We start from the raw sequence: 21,496 nt of genomic DNA, 5'->3' as shown, positions 1-21,496 counted from the left end.
TATGAGCTTTAAGACTTTCTACAGAGTTGATTTTTCAGGCACATTGGGTAGATCTATTTCAGATCCTGTACCATTTGGCAGATAAAGGAATTATGACCTTTTTCTTATCAGTTTAGGTGATAGTATTGTGTTCTTATTTCACATGCTAAAAAAAATCCTAAGGACATTTTTACTGAGTATAATAATACAGCAATGTAGCCACAGTAACTGGTTCTTATACCACAAGAAAAAACCTACATAAATTAATTCTATGAAAACAGTGCCGGGTATCAAACTTTATTAAACTAATCATACATTTGCATTATCATTCAAATTTACTTTAATTTATGTAAATATAATGTTAAAACCCAATCTATATTGCTCTATTTTAATGTATTTATTTATGTAATCAGAGACATGGAGGAGGCTTATATTTTAAGATTTCAGAGCTGGATACATTTCTATTTTACTGGGTACAAATATCCTAGGTTTTTTCCCTTTCTTTCTTCCTTTGTCAATCACCTTCACATACTGTTGCCTTTAAAACAGTAAATGATCTTCCCTTCCTTTTAGACTCAGAATAGATTTTTCTCTCTCTTGATCTCATCTAGGTTTTCTTGTGTGTGAATACATAGTAAGAAGGTTACACACTTCTCCATGGTACAAGAGAGACAAAAGCCTGAACTGGCATCATGATTAGTCTCCAAAATAGCTTCTACTTCAGGTCCAGAGGGAGAAAACAAGCCAGAAAAAAATTAATTGCAGATGTTTACACTGTCTGCTTTTGTAGATGAATTTAAGGTAGCTTTATTTTTTTATTTAACTACTTTATGGATTACTATCTTTATAGTCCTTTTTCTTATAGAAAGGAAAGATGAACCATTCTTTTTAAAAAAATATTCTTAGTGAGAATTTCCATGCTTTGTTAAAAATACCATGCTGCATGTTGAAGAGAATCAAACAAAATGCAAGGCAAAATCTTCTTTGTAAGAGATTGGAATGACACTTAAAGCAATGGAGAGGATCAGACCACTTTCACTTTTATATTACAATTACTTTTCCCCCAGTTCCTTTAATTTTTTCTGGAAGAGACTGAAAAGTTCCCATGGAAATAGAACTTAATCTAAAGAACGTTTCTTTATAGTATTTTACTGTATTTTGGGTCATATCACTGACTTTTATGGCTCAGCATTTATGCCAAAAACAAAATCCAAAATTTTAATCCAGACACCCAAAACATCAATGTTCAGAGAGGGTAACTGATGGGGGTTTTTGTGCCCTTGCTCTTTATTTATAAGAAGTAAGAAGCTGCTGACTTTGTACTCTAGCTTGTATTATTCAAGCTACCACAGATGACAGATGTTTTTTAAGCTGCAGTTAGAAAGACAGCATAGATTAAAATGCCTTTTTTTTTATTGCTTTTGATGCACACAAATCCTGTAATAAGAATTTTAGCAATTGTTCTATTACTGTATGTCCCCTCTCCCCTTCAGAAGAATTATGTTGTTGTCATAGCAATCCTTCCTCTCTCTGAAATGTTTAATAACTAGTCTTGACTCCCAACTAGACAATGAATCAAGGTGTAACAATAGCTTCATTAACTGATGTGCTTGTGGGCAGACATATTGTTTGTCTTCCATCTACTTGCCTTGAGCTGTTGTCAGTCCAGTCCAGTGCTGTTAGTGGTGACAGCAAAGGTGCCTGTAAGGAATGCCCTTTACATAGGCTGGTTCCTTAGATAGCATCCATCTTCTTTTGGGGTGATGAGCCTCTACTTTTTCTCTACTCTTTCCAAAGCAGTGTCAGGCAGTCACTGCTCTCGGCAGAGGACACCTCACTGTGACAGATGGGGTTGTGGGATTTAGTGGACATTAAGAATCACATAAAGCGTCAAGTCTTAAAAGGGAAAAGGGTGACAGTGGCATTTTTGCTGTTTTAAGCCTTTGTCTACATTACTCACCTGTGGTGATTTACTCTTTAACTATACCCCACAATGCAGACCAAGTAGATGTTGATCTTACTTGTCTATTTGCCCTAACCATTATCATGATTGGCATGACTGATATTTTGCATCTGAGCACTGTGTTGAAGAACATCATAACCTTTCCATCTACCATATTCCTGAGTAGGAAAAATCTGAGTGTAAGAAACTATTCAAAGGATATGCAGATAGGAACTTTTCTACCATTTTCGGAACAGTGTCTTTGGGGAATATTACACAGACAGAATAAACATCCCCTTAACTTCTAATTTTCCTAGCAGAAAGATGTCTGCTTCCTTAGCAATCACAAAATGAGTCAGGTTGAAAGGGACCACAGTGGGTTATGTGGTCCAACCTCTTTACTCAAACAGAATCATCCTAGAGCACAGGATTGTGTCCATGTGGTTCTTGAAATGCCAGTGAGACAGACTCCACACCCTCTCTGGGCAGTCTGTTCCGGTGTTCGGTCACCTGCACAGTAAAGAAGTTCTTCCTTATAGGTGGAACTTCCTGTGCGTCAGTTTCATCCCATTGCCTCTTGTCTTATTGCTTGGCATCAGCAAGAAGAGCATAGCTGCATCCTCTTGGCACCCCACCCTCACATACTTAGACACCAATGAGGTCCCCTCCCAGCATCTCTTCTCAAGGCTGAGCAGGCCCAGCTCCCCCAGAGAGCTGCTCCAGTCTCCCTTGATCAGCTTTGTAGCCCTCTGCTGGACCCACTCCTGAAGCTTCATGTCTCTCTTATACAGCGGAGCCCAAACAACAGTGTCACCTCATCCAATTGAAGACCCAAAGTCACATCAGAGAAGGCATTTTCCCTTTCTTTTGTATAATGTTGGAAAGCCAACATGGGTGATGGCCAGAAGCTGGGGGTGATGCTCAGATAAAAGATGGAAGAGAGGAGAGAGGGAAAGCTGGAGAGGGAGAGCTTCCTCCTCACCTGCCTGGGTATTCTGGAACATCTTCATCCTCACAGCCTCTTTCTTCAGCCACTCAAGGTTTGAGAATGAAAAATACTGTTTGTCGTAGGGGGGAAAGCAAGGTGTGAGTATGTTGGCTGAAGGGTCCTCCTGACCAAATCTATCTTTAAAAGTCATCAAGCATGTTGTGAACAAAAAAAACCCCCCCCCCCCCCCACAAAAGACTGATTCAGACACTTCCTCTGTCGCTTTCTCCTCCTCTAGCCCTCCTCTTCCTCCTGCTCCTTCTCCATCCCTTTTTCTCCTCCTCCAAGAGAGAAATCTCCTCTTTCTCTTCTTGGAATCTCAGCTTCAGTGGTTCATAGCCTCCAAGCCCAGTCTCACCATACAAATGCAATTCATTCCCTGCACACTTATTTTTGAGGTCAGCTGTAAGATACTTCAAAACTGATTCTGAGTTCTCTATGAGCATTCTACAGTCATTTCATGCAGTCTATTATTCCCCTGGCTTCATAGTTTATGGGAACCCTGGCATGCCATTCCTAAACCTGAGAAGGTGGCAGCATCCAAAAGAAGACAGAGTTGTTTTAGTTTGGTTCAGTTCAGTTCAGTTAACTTTATAATCCTCATGCGTATTCACGCTGCAGTTTCACTTATATCCTGTATGAGTTTCCCCTTGGCAAAAACAATGGGCACTGTTGGTTGTGAGGCAGTAGACATACTGGAACTCAGCCAGAGCTGTGTGCAAGCTGTGGATAAATGATCTATAGGTTATGTCATATTCTTCTTCAGTGTTCTGAAAGACAGTGAAAGGCTCAGTTCATGGTGTCAATATTGGCCAAAATCCATCTGACACTCAATAAAAGCCATGTTCTAAAAATTCTGTGTTTGGCCTGAAAAAGATAAACCAACAACAGTCTATGAACAGTATTTCTGGATGAAAGACCTGACAGAAGTGTAAATCACTAGAGCTGCTGATGATGGCTCTAATTCAGGAACAGCAGTCTATTTTCTTGGAAGAGAGTTCATGAGAATAACAAAGGTTTATATTTTAGGACACCAGCTGCCTTCAAGCTTGAGCAAGGCATGTGGGATGAATGTCTTATTTTTGTCCAGCCTTCTGGGATGACAAAACCCAAAACCCTTGGCCAACAAGGATTTGCTTCCAGGGAGGGATATGGAACCAGTTCTCTATGCTGGCACAACTCCCATGAGACAAAAGATGAGACAAAAGATGTCATTCAGGGAAGTGGTGCCAGAAGCCAACAGACAACCTCTTTTTTAGCACTTCTACTTGCCGTGTGTCTAGGGAAGAAAAAGTGACTTTGCCAATTCAGGTATGAGAAAAACCACTGGGGAGATAACCAGTTGTTATCCCAAGAGATGGGCATGGGGGCACAGCCCCTTTTCAAATTTATCTTTTCACATTTTATTTTGGCTGTCATTATCTTATTTTACTACTTTACCCTGGATTTTGCCCATAGTTTTGGCAGTTTTGGCGCTGTCTACACATGAATTTGTCTTTTCAGTCAGGAAAGATCCAGCAAGTTTCTACAGAGAAGGCTCTGCCCCTCTAAAACTTCTCTTTTGATTTTTTATCCACATGGTGAGTGGTACATTCAGCATCATTTACTCATCTACAAGTTGGTATGTATATTTGATCTAACAAGTGCTTTGTCTACTCAGTGTCCTGTTGAAAAGGTCTACTGAGTCCTTTCCAGCACTCTGAGACACAAATATTTAATATAAAGCAGAATATGCATGATTGCGTTTGGGAATATTTTGTGACACTAGCGCTCATTATATGTGGCCTATGCCAAAAACTCCCTTATTTTAATATTGTGTCATAAATCATCATTTGCTGTTATGCATCTATTTTACTTCATGAATGTGTAATGAATGGTCTCTGGGTTAGACTGAATTTGACTTTTGTAGCTCATTAATATCAAAAGAAGTGAGGAGAACAATACTTAAAAATAATTCCTCTGACTTAGAAAAATGTTGAAAAAGATTCAGTGGTTTAAAAAATAATTTTCCTAATTTAATAGATATTTCAGAATTGCGAAGCAATAATTTTCCATGCAAAATAGAATAAATAATCTATTATGCAATATTTAGCTGTGTGTCAATTTGAATAAGTATTATGTTATTTTCGAAATCATGTAAAAATACAGGTCTTTCCCAGCAAAGTGTGCTTGTTTGTATGTTTCTTGGATGAATTCAGGTAGTCTACCTAAACCATCTGTCATTACAAGAAGACAAGGTAAAGCTGTGTTGGACTAGGCTTACCTGAAGAGCCAACCTTCTCCTCCCAGCCCTGTTCTCTAATTTAATTTTTGATTTATTTGTTTTTCCTGTTAGGCTTGCTTTTCTCCTTTTTTTTCTTTTCCATTTTTTTACCCCAAGATCACTTATGGAATAAAGTGCCAGAATGGTTTTGCAACTCGACTCTTGCTCCTGTCCCTCATCATTCTATCATTGCAATACCTTTGTACACTGAGTAGTTATGAGATTTTAGTGATCCAGTGAATTAAAAGGATATTCCTCTTCCTTTGAAGTAAGGTTTCCTATTTCTTCTGTGGACCTTTCAATACCTTGTAGGATCACTATCATGGGAAAGCACTACAAGTAATCTCCTTTGCAGTGTGTCAGATGCAGTCCATCAATATCTTGGCCTTTGTTAATCCTCCCAGACAGTTCCAAAGCTGTAGGAGTGAGATCAGAACTGACGCCTGGAAACAAGCTAGTCAATAGTTTCACATTGTTCCTTTGGTACCTGTAGAGATGTTAACACATGTCCACATTAGAAAACAGTCCTTCTGTGGTGTGAAATGCTCTTGCCTTTCAACACACACCTCAAAATATCTGTTACCCTGTTTTTGTTTACAGGAAGCAACAAAGAATTATAAATTCTTCAAAAGAATGGGCTACTTGCAAAAGTAGCATAGAGAAAAGCACGACAGACTCAGTACCTTTGTACTTCAAACAGAATCATGTTTTCCCAGCCTGAAGGAGACGCCCCCATCCACAGTAGTCCCTTACCTATGTGAGCTTGTTTGGGCTGGGGTTGAGTTGATTTTCATCACAATAGCTGGTATGGGACAAAGTTTAGAATTTGAGTTGGAAACAGTGCTGATAACACAGGGATGTTGTAGTACTTGCTGAGAAGGGCTTTCACTGAGTAGAGGCCTTTTCTGCTCAGCAAGTAGGCTGAGGATGCACAGGGAGTTGTACAGAGACACAGCCGGGACCTGAGCCCAAGTGACCAAAGAGATATTCTGTAACATGTGGCATCAGCATATAAAGCTGGGAAAAGAAGGAAGGTGGGGGGACATTTGGAGTCATGGCATTTGTATACCCAAGTAATACTTCTTGCTTTCCTGGGGATGACTGAACACCTGTCTGCCCATGGGAAGCAGTGAATTAATTTCTTGCTTTGCTTTGCTTGCTTGTGTGACTTTCGTTTTACCTATTGAACTCTCTAGCTCAACCCACAAGTATACTCACTTTTACTTTCATATTTTCTCCCTCATCCTGGCAGGTGGAAGTGAGCAAGCGGCTGTGTGGGACTTAATTATCAAGTGGAATTAAACCACCCCACCATGGAACAATCTGCTGAAAGAGATGCTGCTGGTTTTGGAAACAAATGTGTCTGATTCAAAATAGAAATGTTGTACACTGTTTTTCAGGACTTTTTCTGAAATCTTACTAATCACTTGATAAAAGAAACCATATCACTGTTTTTAGGGGAGACAGGTGATAGGAGCACCATGATTTTGTTGCCATTTCACACATCCATTTGACATAGTTTAAAACTACCATCTCTGGGACATCCAGGATACAGCCTGCAAGTGCTGTGTGGACAATTATCAGCACTAGTGACTCTAATCCAAGGAGCAATGCTTTGCCATGGGCACTCAAAGACTCAGCTGGAGAAAGACAATGCCACTGGTTATATTGCTAGAGGGCTGTGGGTTCGCAGCTCTCAGCTCTCCTGTACTTTTAGAGAACTCAGAAGCATGCTTGAGCCGCAGAAGAGGTTGTCAGCAGCAGCAGCAGCAGAGGACAGCAGGAATGCCAAGCTGCTGCTGAGTGCTCTTGAGCCCAGGACAGCTGAGCTCTCAAGCCATGATTGCCTCTTGGACCCATCTACATACCTGTCCTCCCACAGAGTTCAGATATAGACTTTCTTCTTATTTCCAGTAAAGGAAATGGCTGCAGGCAGAAATGTATTCATGAGCATAAACTTTAGTACTCAAGTCCCTCCTGAACTGACTGTTCTTATGACTTCTGCCTGCAAGACCTCTGCTGTCCCTTCTCTCTTTCTCTTGCCTCAAAGAAAAGCTCTATGTTTTATACTTCTGAGTTAATGAGTCGGCCTGCCTGACCTGACTGTCAGGATGAATCAGCAGTTAGTTCTGCACCAACATGCCATACTAACACTCTCTCTCAAGTGGATTTAGCATCATTCAATAATATTTTTTTCTGTATTAGTCCAGGGGAGATTCTCTCATACCTTAGAAGCGTAAGTTGATCAATAATTTTGTTTCACTTAAGGTGGGTCTCAGTCCAGCTTCAGCCTAGGTACAAGATAGGTTTTGTTTTTTGTAATATTCTCTGTTAACAGTTACTTGTTGATGGACAACTTTTTCTGTCCTTTTATGTTACTCTGTAAAGAGGATTCAGAGGGGAAGCCTACATTGAAAACAGACTCCTAATTTAAATTCCACATACATTTATTAGCAAACATATATAAAACTGAAATGTAAATACTAGCAACTCACATCCATGCCTGCATTTACTGTAATTAATGAAAATCTTTTTATTAAATACACATTAATATCTCTGTAGTATTTCTCTGGTATTTCTCTGGTAAAGAGAAATCTATGAACCAGGTAATTCAGGAGTTATGGAGTCCTAGATCTGAATCTGCAAATGTTTTGAGTGTGTTAAAAAGCTATAGACTCCTCTGCAACTGCAGGGATAATATTTTCTGCATTTTTATTCCTTTAGTTACTTAAATTCAGTGGCTAATTTATTCATAGCTGAGAAAATTTTGGCTGCTGAAAAATGGGATAGCTTATTATCCCTCTTCCAATCCATAAATATAAATGAGGTGTAACAGCATGAGATCTGGTAGTTCTAAAATCATGACAGACATGATGATCAGAAACTATTAGTACAATTTGTTAACTGCGGACAATACTTCCTTTGTTTAATGAATCAATTAGTTTCAAAACTCATTTCAATAAATGAATGTTTTGCCTAAGTAACCAGCTATTTAAGGTGATTTAATTTAACTAAAACAAACAACTTTATAAAGCTAGGTTTGCACTTTTAATTGATTTGCAAATTCCATCCAATTGCACCTTGGCAAGAAACACAAATACAAGCATTATCATAAGAGGGCAAATAGTAAATGTATCTATCACCATTTTTCTAAATTACTTTCTAATCATAATCCAATTAAATGTATATCAGGCTATACCCTGACTAAATGCATATAATATATTCACCTTACTAAAATAAGTACTTTATTTAGCAGACAAGCTGTATTTATATGAAAATCAACACCTTCCCATGGTTACTAATCAGTAGAGTTCAATATTCCTTTAGGAAGGTGACTAATAAGTAAAAATGCAAACCAAGATTAAAATTGATTATTTAAAACTAATTTTCCTGTTTTCTGGTTTAAATGGTGATTAAAATTGGTAATCCACAGTAGTCAACTCCTGCTTTCTGTTAGAAGCACAGCTTTAATTGTTTTTCTGTGGCAGAATACATCACACATGAAGAAAAAATCACTTGTGATAATCTATCTGTGCGGTAACTTTGAAGCACAAAGAACCTTTTACGGTGCTGGGGAAATTTTCAAGACTGGAAGTTAGTGGGTAAGCATCCCTTAGGACTGGCACAAATCCAACATGATATCATTATGCCATAGACTTGTAGTTAATTGTAACCCAGCTTTAAGATCATTTACATGTATGTAATTCTTTAATTACGTAGAGCTCTTTGTAACATTAATATAACATCCTGCAATATTATTCACACTTCTCTCATTACTATGGATGCTTACAAACACCATTGCATATGGAAAACTGCCAACTTCACTTGAGCCACTGAATTTTTCTGTCCATCATTCCATTTTCTTGGCATACATTCACAAAATAGAGGTATTTAAAATTAGTTAATGATTGTAACCTGCGCTACACTGCTTGACAGAAAAACCTATTTCATCTCAGCTGTCCCCTGATTACCTCTGTAAGAGAATCTCTTCAGCATCCCTTCTCCCCCTTCCTCTTGCTCTTGTGAAGTGAAAGATAGCCAAAGTCTTGTCATTTAAGGACGGAAGTGAAACCTCTAAAGATTGCTGAAGACTGTAACCTCCTATAGACCACCTAATAACAATAATAGGGTTAACAGAATTCAAAATTACTGTCACAGTCTGGACAAGGGTCAAAATATATGGGATGAGTGTCCTGTTTAAATATCAACTTCCTTCCTCACGTTGCTCAATAGAACCATGAAAATGCTTTATCAAGCAGGGATTCTTCATATGGAAGACATTTGCAAATGCAGTATAAAAGGGGGTAAGTTCAGCATGCTCCAAAGAGGAAAAATAAACCCCACTGCAAGACAATCAGTAAATATCTGCTATGCATGGAGTGGAAGACACATTCAATAAAGAAGGTATACCCTATGCATAGACCACATTGCACCTGCCCTTTTGCCCTGCCTTTTCCTGTTGTAATGGTGGGGCTTGAGAATTTTTCAGTGTGGAAACTTTTACTTCTCTGTCCAAAACTCACACCGGGGTCCACAGAGACCTCAGTACTATTGCACTCAGGTGTTGCAGAATAAACTCCTACCTGCTTGCACTCCACTGGCATTCTTATTTTTCCCATAGCTAGCCAGCCTTGGAGAGAGACTTGTGTCTTGGCTTTTCTTGAAGAGAACAGAGTAAAAGAGAATGCTTTAATGTTGGGGAAAAGGACACAATATCAAAGTACCCCAGTATTTTTCCCATTGCTCCCAGCAGGATTCTTGTATCAACCACTGAGAGAGACCACTGAAGTAATGTCAGAGTGTTTGTCATGAGCACCCATTCCATCATAGCAATCCCTTCATCACATCAGTCCCTCTTCTACAGACATGTACATCTCCTACTTTGTAGGAGACAGTTCCTCTTAAACAGGGACTCAGATGCAATTCACTGAAGAAAAAAAAAAAAAAGAAAACAAAGAAAAAAATTTAAAAAAAGGGGGAAAAAAAGGAAATGACACCCTGGATACTAGCTGCTTTAAATTTTCAGGAAAAAAAAAAAAAGAAAACAAATAAAAAAATTTAAAAAAAGGAAAAAAAAAAGGAAATGACACCCTGGATGCTAGCTGCTTTAAATTTTCAGGAAAAATTATTAACATTTAGGAAATCTTGGCCTCTAGGCCATACACAACTGCACTTCAAAGATAAATAAACCAGAGACTGCTTGCATCTGAATGCAATGAAAGACTAGCATGTGATCTCTGCAGCTCTGTGCTGGTGATATTTAATTTTTAGAGTTACGGAAAGAGGCATTTTTGTACACACACTTGTAGCCCAGTCTGGGTTATAAATTAAAAGGCAGCCCCAAGTGTCCTTTGCAATACTATTCAGATGGGTCTAATAAAAACAGTAATGGCTTTTGCAATGATCTGTCTTGGTGTACACAGAACAGAAATGTTACTGAATGTCCTGTATGTGTCTTACCATATCTAATAAAAAATTCAGAATAGGAGCTATTTTATGCGCACTAGCTCATCCCCAGAAAATTCTGCATTTTCCTCGTCTCTTCTACCTGTATATCATCAGTCTAATGTTTAAAGAACTCTAAAAGAAAACTGGAATACTCTTCTCATAGCAAATTCTAATATTTTGATAGTTGATTTGTGTACAAATACCTAATGAGGGGACAGGAACAAGTTGAAAAGAGGGAGACAGTGGTGCTTAGCAAGAGGACAAGAGACAATTGTCACAAACTTACAGACAGGAAGTTCAATGAAAAGAGTTTACTGTGAGAGTGATCTGGCTGACTGGCACAGGTTTCCCAGATAAATTGTGGAGTTTTCAGCCTTAGATATATTCAACACCCAGCTGAATGTTACCTTGAGCAACCTGTTCTAGCCTGGACCCTGTTTCTAATCAGAGACCTCTAAGGGTCTCTCCCAGCTTCACCTGCTCCATGATTTCAAAGTCTCAGCAAGTTTTTAAGGCAACAGAGCAAAATATTTCACTGCAAGATTTGAAGCTGAAATAATCATGTCAGTATTCTTGTATTGAAGTGGTCTGGTTTGCTGAATCTAACTGACAAATTTGTTTTCAAACCTTTTTGGTATTAAATTACAATTACTCCTTTACTTGTCTTTATCTTGGGATAAAGTATTCATGTTTTTAGCTTTCTTTACCAATCCATCCTTTATTTTTGCATCACGTGTCTTGTTAATATATGGCACAGCTAAGCTATGGGTGAAAGGCATAAGCGATCAAGTACCCACACTGTAATTTTAAGAGTTTGAAAAAATCTTCTGTGACTCAAGAGTAAATATAAATATTTTAAATTGATCATGAAAATGATGATGTCAATTTTCCTGATAGAAGAAAAATTAATATCTGGAAGCATGATTCTATTCTCTGTATGTTTTCCTCAGAAAAAAACTCACATAGATACAAGCTGCTAATAAGATTTGGGATAGCAAAGCGCAACAGGAGACTGTCAAAATTATTTCTGAAATACTATTACCTACTGTGTCATGGGAAAAGGGTCACTTCAAATTTGGTAACTCCCCCAGAGGTCAATGAAGAAAACTGTTGGGGGTGGAGGGTGTTAATATCCCAAGCCTACTGTCACCTGTGAAAGCTTGGTTATGTAGTATGCGACAGAAGTTAACAGCTAATAATAAGCTAGATCATCCATCCCATCCACCTGTTCATATGCTAAATATTTGTTCCTCTCTGCACTGACATAAAATCTAAAAGTCGGTGAAGAATACACATCCCAGTGAAAAGTGACAATTCAAATAGCTCTAGAGCCAGTTAAGTTGTCACAGTCCTGTTCCCTGCTCTGACACTTTGCAGGATGGCACTATCCCTTCCTCTGTAGCAGCACAAGGAGGCCACCCCAGTCAAAGGCAACCCAGCAAAACAAAGAGAAGATCATTTTTCAAGCTGTTCCATTCCCTGAACAGCAACTGCACATTCACAAGGAAGTCAGCAGGACCACACAGCCAGGGAGCACAAAGAGCAATGACAGCCTCAAATAGATCAGCCCAAGTGGCCGCTGAGCAGGTCTCTCTCTCACAAAACTCTGTGTGTGTGTTTGTGTAAGGGAGACCTTTATCTTTTCAAAGCAAAGAGCTGTTAATTAACTGGGCGAGTACTGGCACTTGGACAGACCTTTATCTTTTCAAAGCAAAGAGCTGTTAATTAACTGGGCAAGTGCTGGCACTTGGACTAAGTGAGAGACCTGGCACCTCTCAGGAAAGGATATTTAGTTCAGTTTAGAGAGAAATCGTGGAGAGGAAGATTAAATCTGTGTGTACCTCCTGGAGGACTTCAGATGGACTATAAAAGTTAGCATCCACAAGGGGTTTTCTCCACAGCATACAACCCCTGGTGTTAAACAGACACAAGTCCAGGATTCCTAATGAGGTGTACATTAGAAAAAGCTGCAGCAGATTAGTGGAGCTGAGGGACAGACCCTCCTGACTGGGAAGGCAAATGACACACAGATCCCCTTCTGTATTTTAAAACTGTGCTGCTTACCTTGGATGTGCACAGCCACAGCATTTTCCTTTTACTCTGCTTGAGTTATTCATGATCCCAAGGCTCCAGCACAGCAAGGTACTTCTCACCCAAAGGCATGGACAAGCTCCAAGCTGTAACACAAAACACCCACATGAACATCCCTGCTTCCAGCCTCTTCCCTGGAGAGAGCAAAGGGCAGCAGAGCAGCTGCTGCTGCACTCCTGATGGCACAGTGTGTGTCTTTGAGTATTTTTCACATCCTTAATGCACAGTATCTTTTTCAAATGGCATAAGTCCTTATCTTCTGTGTTCATAAGCATACAGAATTTTTTTTTGGAAATGGAATAAAAATCTCTAAGTACCTCAGAAAGACAAAAAATACCCAGCAATTGATCTTTTGTGACATTTATGTATACAACTAAAGATCAGCCACCATATATTAAACATAATATACATTGTAGAAATATTTTATTCCACTGCTATTCTTGAGGAATGAAAGTACTTCTAAGGACAGGTGTGAGAAATGAAAAGTGCTTGGAATGTGTAGGGAAAGATGGCTCTGAATAACATTAAATTTTAATAACTTGTGAGTTTTTTCATCAGCAGAGCAGCAGTAGATGTGAGAAAGTAGGAGTAAGAACCACAAGGAAATCTTTTTGCACATATCACTATTTACTTTCATTTTTTCTCCCACCAATCTTTCTGAAGGATACTGCTGACTCCAAGTCTTCTGCTGTTGTGAGTCACATTATGTTGATCACCTGCAGCATCCAGGAGATCTCTAGGCAAGTGGCATATGCAGTCTGGGAATAAGATCTGTTTGAAGGGAAAAGCCAGCTCTCTTTTTTCTCCAGCAAAGTAAGCAGAAGTAGTGATGATTTCTCTATGGCAGAGCTACCTAATTCAAAACACTCTTCTCTTTTTTCACTGCTTAATAATAAAGAAATACAGTACTGGTCTACTTTCTAGTAGAAATTCAAACAAAAATAGGTTTGGTTATTGATTGTTCTTGTATAACCAGCTGCTACAATTATCTTTTCTCATCCTGTTAATCTAAAGAGAAAAACAGGCAACTACCAATTATACACTACTGATACAGGAAATTTACACAACATGGGATGAGATGTTCAGTTCCCACAGCTGGAGTTCACTTGGCCAGTTGTGTGCTGAAGATCAGAGCAAGCTGGCAATTGTTTAAACACATCTTGCTCAGCTGGTCAATTATTCACAGGAACAGCAAAGCAGGAAAATGGTTTCTGTTAGTGTGAAGCGTGCATACATATCCATCAATGACTTGCAGCGACACCTGTGGCTATTTCTTCCCTCCTCCATGCCCCTGGTTTTCCTTTCACTCCTCGCTCTTTGCTAGGCCAGGTTCACATGGTCTGAGCTGCCTCCTGTTGCTGTGTAATGTGGAGCATGAGACCCTTGATCTCAGTTCTGACTCCTCAAGGTTCTGCTGTTCACAGTTAAGGAATAGCTGCCTTTTCCCCCCTGCTGTAAGCTACAATATCCTCCTTCCCTTGCAAGAAAGATGCAGCTCCAGGTAGGTTAAACAGTCCCCACCCTGCCATGGCCCCTCTGCCCAGCTTGACTGCCTTTTCCCCCCTGCTGAAGCTACAATATCCTCCTTCCCTTGCAAGAAAGATGCTAAGATGGAGCTCCAGGTAGTTTAAACAGTCCCCACCCTGCCACAGCCCCTCTACACAGCTTGGGGCAGCCCACAAAATGTTTGGCCCAAGGTAGCAGGAGATGAGCATCTCAGCATCTTTATGTACTCAGTAATTCTTGAAAATCAGAGCAGGAACAGTTTATCTTTCAGCTCATGGCCCACCTAACTCACTTTTAAAAACAGACATTGTAGGCTGCACTGCCTAACACAGCTTTTCTAAGTTCATTAGTGTTACAGTGTTCAGCTTCTGCAGTGTTGACAACCAGAGATAAAACGTCCTGTACAATTTTTTGAACACCTGCTTTGACGCAAAAAAAATTCCTATTAATTCACAATAATGATTTATTGCAGTCTCACACCTCAGCAGGAGGTCCTTTCATATTGATAGACTGAAATGTCACTCATGATTGTTTGAAGGTTTTGCCAAAGCTTTTTACCTTTTAAACTTATTATTTAGGGAATACAGTAAGTGCAAAAAATTCTTTATGAAATACAGTAGAACACAAGGTCTCTGGCACCAAAAGTCTTGTGATCTACTTCAAATACAGTGCATGTAACATCAGTTTAGATGCAATTGTGTGCAAAGGTGTCAGTTATGTAGGAAACACAATGTACAGGTTTTCATTAAAAGACAGAAAAGGCTTAAACTCTCAGAAGACCTCCACTGACTTTCTTTCCTTTGAAATCATGCAAGGATACATAATTCACAGATCTGTTTTTACACTAAAGCATTATTGAAAGCTGGCAGAGTAGTACATTTTTTTGCAACACTGCACTAAAAGGGCAAAAGTTGAGCCTATGGAAAAGAAGAGAAATCTGTACTGAGGCAACAGATTTCATTATTATGTCTACTGTGATTACAGAAACAAATAAAAAAGAATCTTTATCCTACATGCATACTAGACTTCTAGAGAAAAAAATCCTGGAGGTTTAATTGCATTTGTTGACTTGAAAGAGTGATTTCATGATAGCATTGTGAAAAGCACTATTCTGACTCCACTCTTCCACAGAGCTCTTTTCCTCTCTACTGTCTCCAGACCTGTAATAGTAATTGTGCCTGCTAGCTCCTCTTGCTAGAGGTTAGGACTTGGTGGTGTGCATGTGCTGCTTCTGCTCTTCAGACTTTTTCATATCACACCACAGCTAATGCTGACTATTAATTGTGAATGTGCATCACACATTTAACCCTTAAAGACTATACATAGGTATTATAAGATAATACATAATATTTATTATGTTATGATATGCTATATATATTTAATAATATATTTTATACAGTATCATCCCAACCAATGGAAAAACTGTCACAAGCTGTCACATCCTGCAGAACACAGCACAAAAAAGGAAAAGTTGGGACAGAGAAACTTTTGTAATGAACTGCTCCTGAATGAAAAAATATACACTATTTAGTGGCCTGATATTATTCACAGAATTCACAGAATGACTAGGATGGAAGAGACCTTCAAGACCATAAACCCCAGCTCATGCCTTCACACCTCAACTAAACCATGGCACTGAGTGCCACATCCATTCTTGAACACATCCAGGGATGGTGACTCCACCACCTTCCCGGGCAGACCATAATGATGTTCATTATATGAACATCAATATTAAATTAAAAATTTGGAAAGCTGAAATCCCTTCCCAAGACTGAAAAATAAACATGGCAAATTACTTTTGCCAATATATCATTATTTGCTGTTGGGTGGAAAAACCAGACATCAGAATACCAATGGCTCCACCTCTCTGATATACTCTCGAGAACCCTTTTTGTTTGCATTTAGGTAAAAATGAGATTTTTTTGAGGTTAAGTCAGAACTGTGCTCACTCTTTAGGAGCAGATTTTCCTGGACCTCATATGAAGTAACAGGTTATTAGAAATTAAGTTGCTGTGAGCTCCAAAGGTCACAAATATTTCAGTACTTCATTCAACTTAATGATGGTCTCTGACACAGATAAATGTATTTTAAAAAGAAAAAATACCCAAACCTCTCCACATTTCCCTGCCTTAGAAACAATCATTTTCAGTTTATGTTCAGTATTGGTGCACCTTCAGTGTTTTTGCATGAGAAATACTATTTATTTACTTGCATGGACACACATGACCAGCTTCTCATTAGAGTAGCAGAGGTACAATGTAATTAATGTAATTACTATTAAAGTAATTCAAGTAACTATAGCTTCCCACTGCTGTAATGCCCACCCTACTAATAAAAAAATAATTTACTGGTCTGTAGATTTTTATCTGTTCTTTAAAGTTTCATAGGCACAAACATATATATTGAAGAAACCTAAACCATACAACAAATAATGTAGAAAGAGTAAGTTTTATCTTATATCTAGAAATTATTTTACTGATCACCAGTGCTTGATTACATGAATGTACAAAAATTTAATTTTGGTTTTGCACAGCAGTGGGAAGTTTATGTGTAAAAGAGCATTGCAAAGCATTAGTACATGGCAGAAAATATGTCAATTAAGCTATTTCAATGCAAGCTGAAGATTGTGATCTAAACTAAGCTAATGTATCTTTGCATCTTATAGCTGGTCTTCTGACCCTTTTGTGACAATAATTAGGCTAAACATAACACTGTAAGCAAGGAAGGTAAGGACATCTGGGACACAATTTTGTATTAGTCTTACTGCAATAATTTGTGTAAATATATATTTTTTTTTCTGTATCTGGTTCACATTTTTTTAAAAGATGGACTGTCCAAAAAGTAGTAAGCTTTGGGGTAGCTACGTTTTAACCAATGTTTTGAAGAAGACCCTGTAAAACATTTTTTTTCTTGGCAGAGATCCAAGGAGACACTGAATCTTTTTCTTGGCTGTCTGGCATGGAAACAATCCTAATTTGAATTTTTCAGATATCTGCAGTTACACATGCACCCCCTTGCTTTGCTTTGCTTTTTTAGAGCTATCTACATAAGAAGACAAACTACCTGTTTACCTGGAACCAGCTGTTTGACCAAAGAACACTAAGGCAGAAGACCTTTATGATAAAATCTGGATGAAGAAAAACCTAATTCTCAAATACCATGTCAGATGCACAGCCCAGGAGTTGGGACCAGTCTTAAGACAGATCAGAGATTACTCTTCTGATCTTGTACCATTTTAAAAGAGTAATAATTTCCTCCTGATATGTATTTTTTGCCTCCCTGCCAAATTGTTATAATCAGTTTCTAACTCTCTAATCCTTAATTTTCTTAATAACTTCTTGTGAGAAACTCTGCCTTGTCTTAATGCCATCTTTTTCATCAGCACAATTAAGATTAAATTATTAGATTTAATCACACATTACTCATATTACACAGATTTGGATATCATTTACAAGGATCCCTATCGAATCTAAAAACCTTACCAAAATCAGTAAGGTTATGATTTTTATAAGTGATAACAGTTAAGGACACAGGCAGCATTGACTTGGCATGGAACAGCATTAGGCACCAACTGGCATTAACCTTCCTGATGCCTTGAGCTTCTGACCTTGTGCCTTTTGACTGGCTGTCCATTTTGGTGGTTGTACTATGATAAATGAGGTTGCTAAATAACAGGAGACTATGCAAAGGTGATGAATTTTAAGAATTTAAGACATCAGAAAAATCTTTGAAATTTAACTGACAGCTTGATCTTCTGGGAGAAACAAGTTAGTAACCAGAAACCGTCAGGTTAAGACATGACTTATACAATTCATTTGCTTTGTGACCTCTTTGAGCTTCATCACAGAAATTATAGGAAGACAGTTTTCACAAAATTTTCCTGCTCATGGCCAATGGTTTTAGAGGTTTAGAATTCATGCCAAAAGAAGGGTCTATAGGTGAAATAGGAAAATAAAACTGGAAAATATTTATAATCTTAGCTGTAAAACCTAAGGACTGACTGTTTTTACCCCTTTATTTCCCCTTAGAACACAAAATAATAGTTAAAATAATATTTTTCCAAGCATCCTCAAAAGATTGAGTTTGTTAACTTGTTAATATTTATTGTGTTAAGGAAGAACAATCTTCATCATCAAGCTTTTAATCTGAAAGAACAGCATGTAGATTTTTAAAAGGAGTTGTAAAAAACAGATCTAGAAATTTTTATCGTGTTTTAATGTCTTCTTTCAAAATAATATTAGTGAGGACATCACTACTGAACTATTAAGTGTAATATATTTGATCTGGTACTTCTATCATGGCAACAGAGTCCACTAGTGTGTTAAAACAAAGGATTCCCAGAGACTCATAGCAGCATTTTATCTCAGCAGAAATTCCTGACAAGAGTATAAAAACAAAACATAGAATAACATTTTTAATGGGAATGTCTGAACTTTTATTTGATTTTACAGTTGCCCTGTATGTTTTAGGGCAAACACAGTGCTTACAGAAATGCAGTGTACAAAGCTCTTGTCCGGTGAGAATGTCTCACCAGTCTTGAACAATTCTGTACAAAGAATGATCACACATGGTCACTCCTTGGAGTGCTAAATCTAATCTAAGGTCTATATTTTGCTCAATTTCTGGTTAGCTTTGATGTATCACAACAGACCAGCAGGTATCAGTAAAACACAAAACATCAAAAATTATACTTGCAGTTCTGCTTCCCAAAACAGAAGATCCCACAGTGAGATGAAATTTCTGCTCTAAATTAGCACACACTCATCATAGCACTGTAATCTCTTATTAAAGTTTTAATCTACATATTTTATCTTGGTCTTATACAACAACTTGTCCACTAAGAGCGAAGCCCTTATCTCTCAGATGGACACATTAGGAGAATGACAAAAGGATGGGCAAGCTCTGCAGTTACATCATTACATCAATAACAAGAGGGAAATCAATTGCCTTCAATAAAAATAAAAACAATCTTTAATTCACCATCTCACAGAATTTATGATTTCAAAGTATTTTCTTTGAATTTTCCTGTCCTTGAAAATCTCAATTTTTCTTAGGCCAGAGAGAAAAGAAGGCTCTTCTCATTATTTTCAACACAGGCAGAACCAGCTAGGCTGGAGCAGGCCTCTGCGATCATTGAGAACAGCCTATGACCAAACACCACCACGTCACCTAGACCACAGCACTGAGTGCCATGTCCACTCTTTCCTTAAACACCTCCAGGGACTCCACCACCTCCACAGACAGCACACTGCAATGTCTAATCCCCCTTTTTGTGAAGAAATTCCTCCTAATATCCAACTTAAACCTCCTCTGGCACAAGAGTGTGTCCTCTCATCCTGTTGTTGGTTGCTTGGGAGAAGAGAATTTTCCCCACCTGGCTACACCCTCTTTTCAGGTGACTGTAGAGAGCAATAAGCTCTCCCCTGAGCCTCCTTTAGCTCCCTCATTTGCTCCTCATCAGACTTTTGCTCCAGACCCTTCACCAGCTTTGTTGCTGTCCTCTGGACAAGCTCCTGCACCTCCATGTCCTTCCCAAGTTAAATGGCCCAGAACTGGAGACAGAACTCAAGGGCTGACCTCACCAGTGCTGGGTCTAATAAGCTATTGAAAATTTCTCCTGTTATATTCTCATGAAATTTCCATCTCAGTTTCCAATCCAAATAATTTTAGACAAGTTCAGATACATTAACTTAGATATGCTAAACCATATGAACAGGGTTTTTTAAGCTTCAAATACGAAGGACTAAGACCTCCTTATAATACAAATTAAAAAATTGATAAAACTGTCACAGTTCATCTTCCTGAAACTAGAATTTTCTCTTCTACTTAGCAAACTGCCAGCTTTTATGATAGGGTATTCAAAAGACAAGATTTTTTCCATTTCTCACAGACATTAGATATTCCATCACATTCATTAAGCACATGAAGTGTGTAAAAAATATTTTTTGTTAGCATTGTCTTTCTCTTCCTCCAGCAAGCTCTATAGAGGGACTGTCCATGTGGTTTGCCTGTGGAGCTGAGTGTCTCAATTCCTCCGTCTCAGCATGGATTTCTTAACTGACTGTAACAAAAGCAGTGCTGAGCCTTAGTTTGGGGTACAGGTAAAAGATAAATGTTTGGTGTATGTATATTTGGAATGGGGATACATGCACAAAAATTACCCCACCTCTACCCCTCCAAGAGATGTCATATATGATGCTGTACAGCGATTTTCAACTTCAAAAACAAGAAGAAAAAGGAAAATAGTATTGATTGAGCTTTTCCATATTCACGTGAAAACCAAACAGGCTGTGATTTACGGAGAGAATTGTGTTTGTGTACATGACTCCAAAAGCCTTTGAAGTATTTCTAGCTAACCCTCATGAAAGAGATCTATATTAAGATGGAATTTTCAATTCTACTAACACTTTAAGCTGATAATCCATTTGGAGAAACAGTATGTCTAAATTTCTGTTCTAGTTAAGTAGCCGACCCCTCTGGCTTTGTAGAGATCAGCTGCCAGCTCTACTTACTCAGGTGACAGCTGTGCTTACTCCAAATCAGCAAACACAGTCCAAACCTAGAAAATGTTCTTATCAGCCTGCTCTAGATTTCCAGGAATTTGTATTCTGAAAGTTGGATTTTTCAGTATTGCTTTAAACATGTCCCTACTGAAAGCATGTTTCAGGATTAGGGATTTCATTTAAGAACTTACTTTAAGAAGAAATTTTTCCTCCACTCCTGGTTTATATCTCCATGTTTTAGAAATTGCAAGAACCCAAAGCAGCAGAGGACTTTCATGGTTGCTTATGGGTAGAAAATCTAGTTTGTGAGACCCTGGTGCCCTTTTGCTATTTCTCCTTACTGTTCCTGTTTAATGAGCAAAACAAAAATCCACATAGACACCTGGCATAACTTCTCCATTTACTCCAGATTACAGAGTTTTTGTTTCTCTTTTCTGTTTGTTTTTGTTTGAAAGACATGGAGACTCGCTGAACTTTACTCTTTAACAAGTCAGGTTCTAAACCAACAAGTGGCTTTTCTCCCCTTTCTCATCCTGCTCTGGAAGATCAGCCTTCATCCTCGCTGTTTGTATGACTTACTACTGATCCCATCACAGACAACTTCTTTAACAAAACATATTGCATTTAACATCATCTTACAAAAAAGCCTGTAAGCAGACTGGTCTCTCTGTAGTGAATTTCTACCCCAAAGACCCACAAACAGAAATCATAGCTCTTTGAAAATTCCAGCCCCTAGGATTTAAGATAAATCAAACAGAACAAAGCATGCTCTTTCA

This window comes from Passer montanus, unplaced genomic scaffold, assembly GCF_014805655.1.
Source record: "Passer montanus isolate IOZ18808 unplaced genomic scaffold, ASM1480565v1 scaffold40, whole genome shotgun sequence".
Classification (NCBI taxonomy): domain Eukaryota; kingdom Metazoa; phylum Chordata; class Aves; order Passeriformes; family Passeridae; genus Passer; species Passer montanus.
This window is presented reverse-complemented; position numbering follows the sequence as displayed.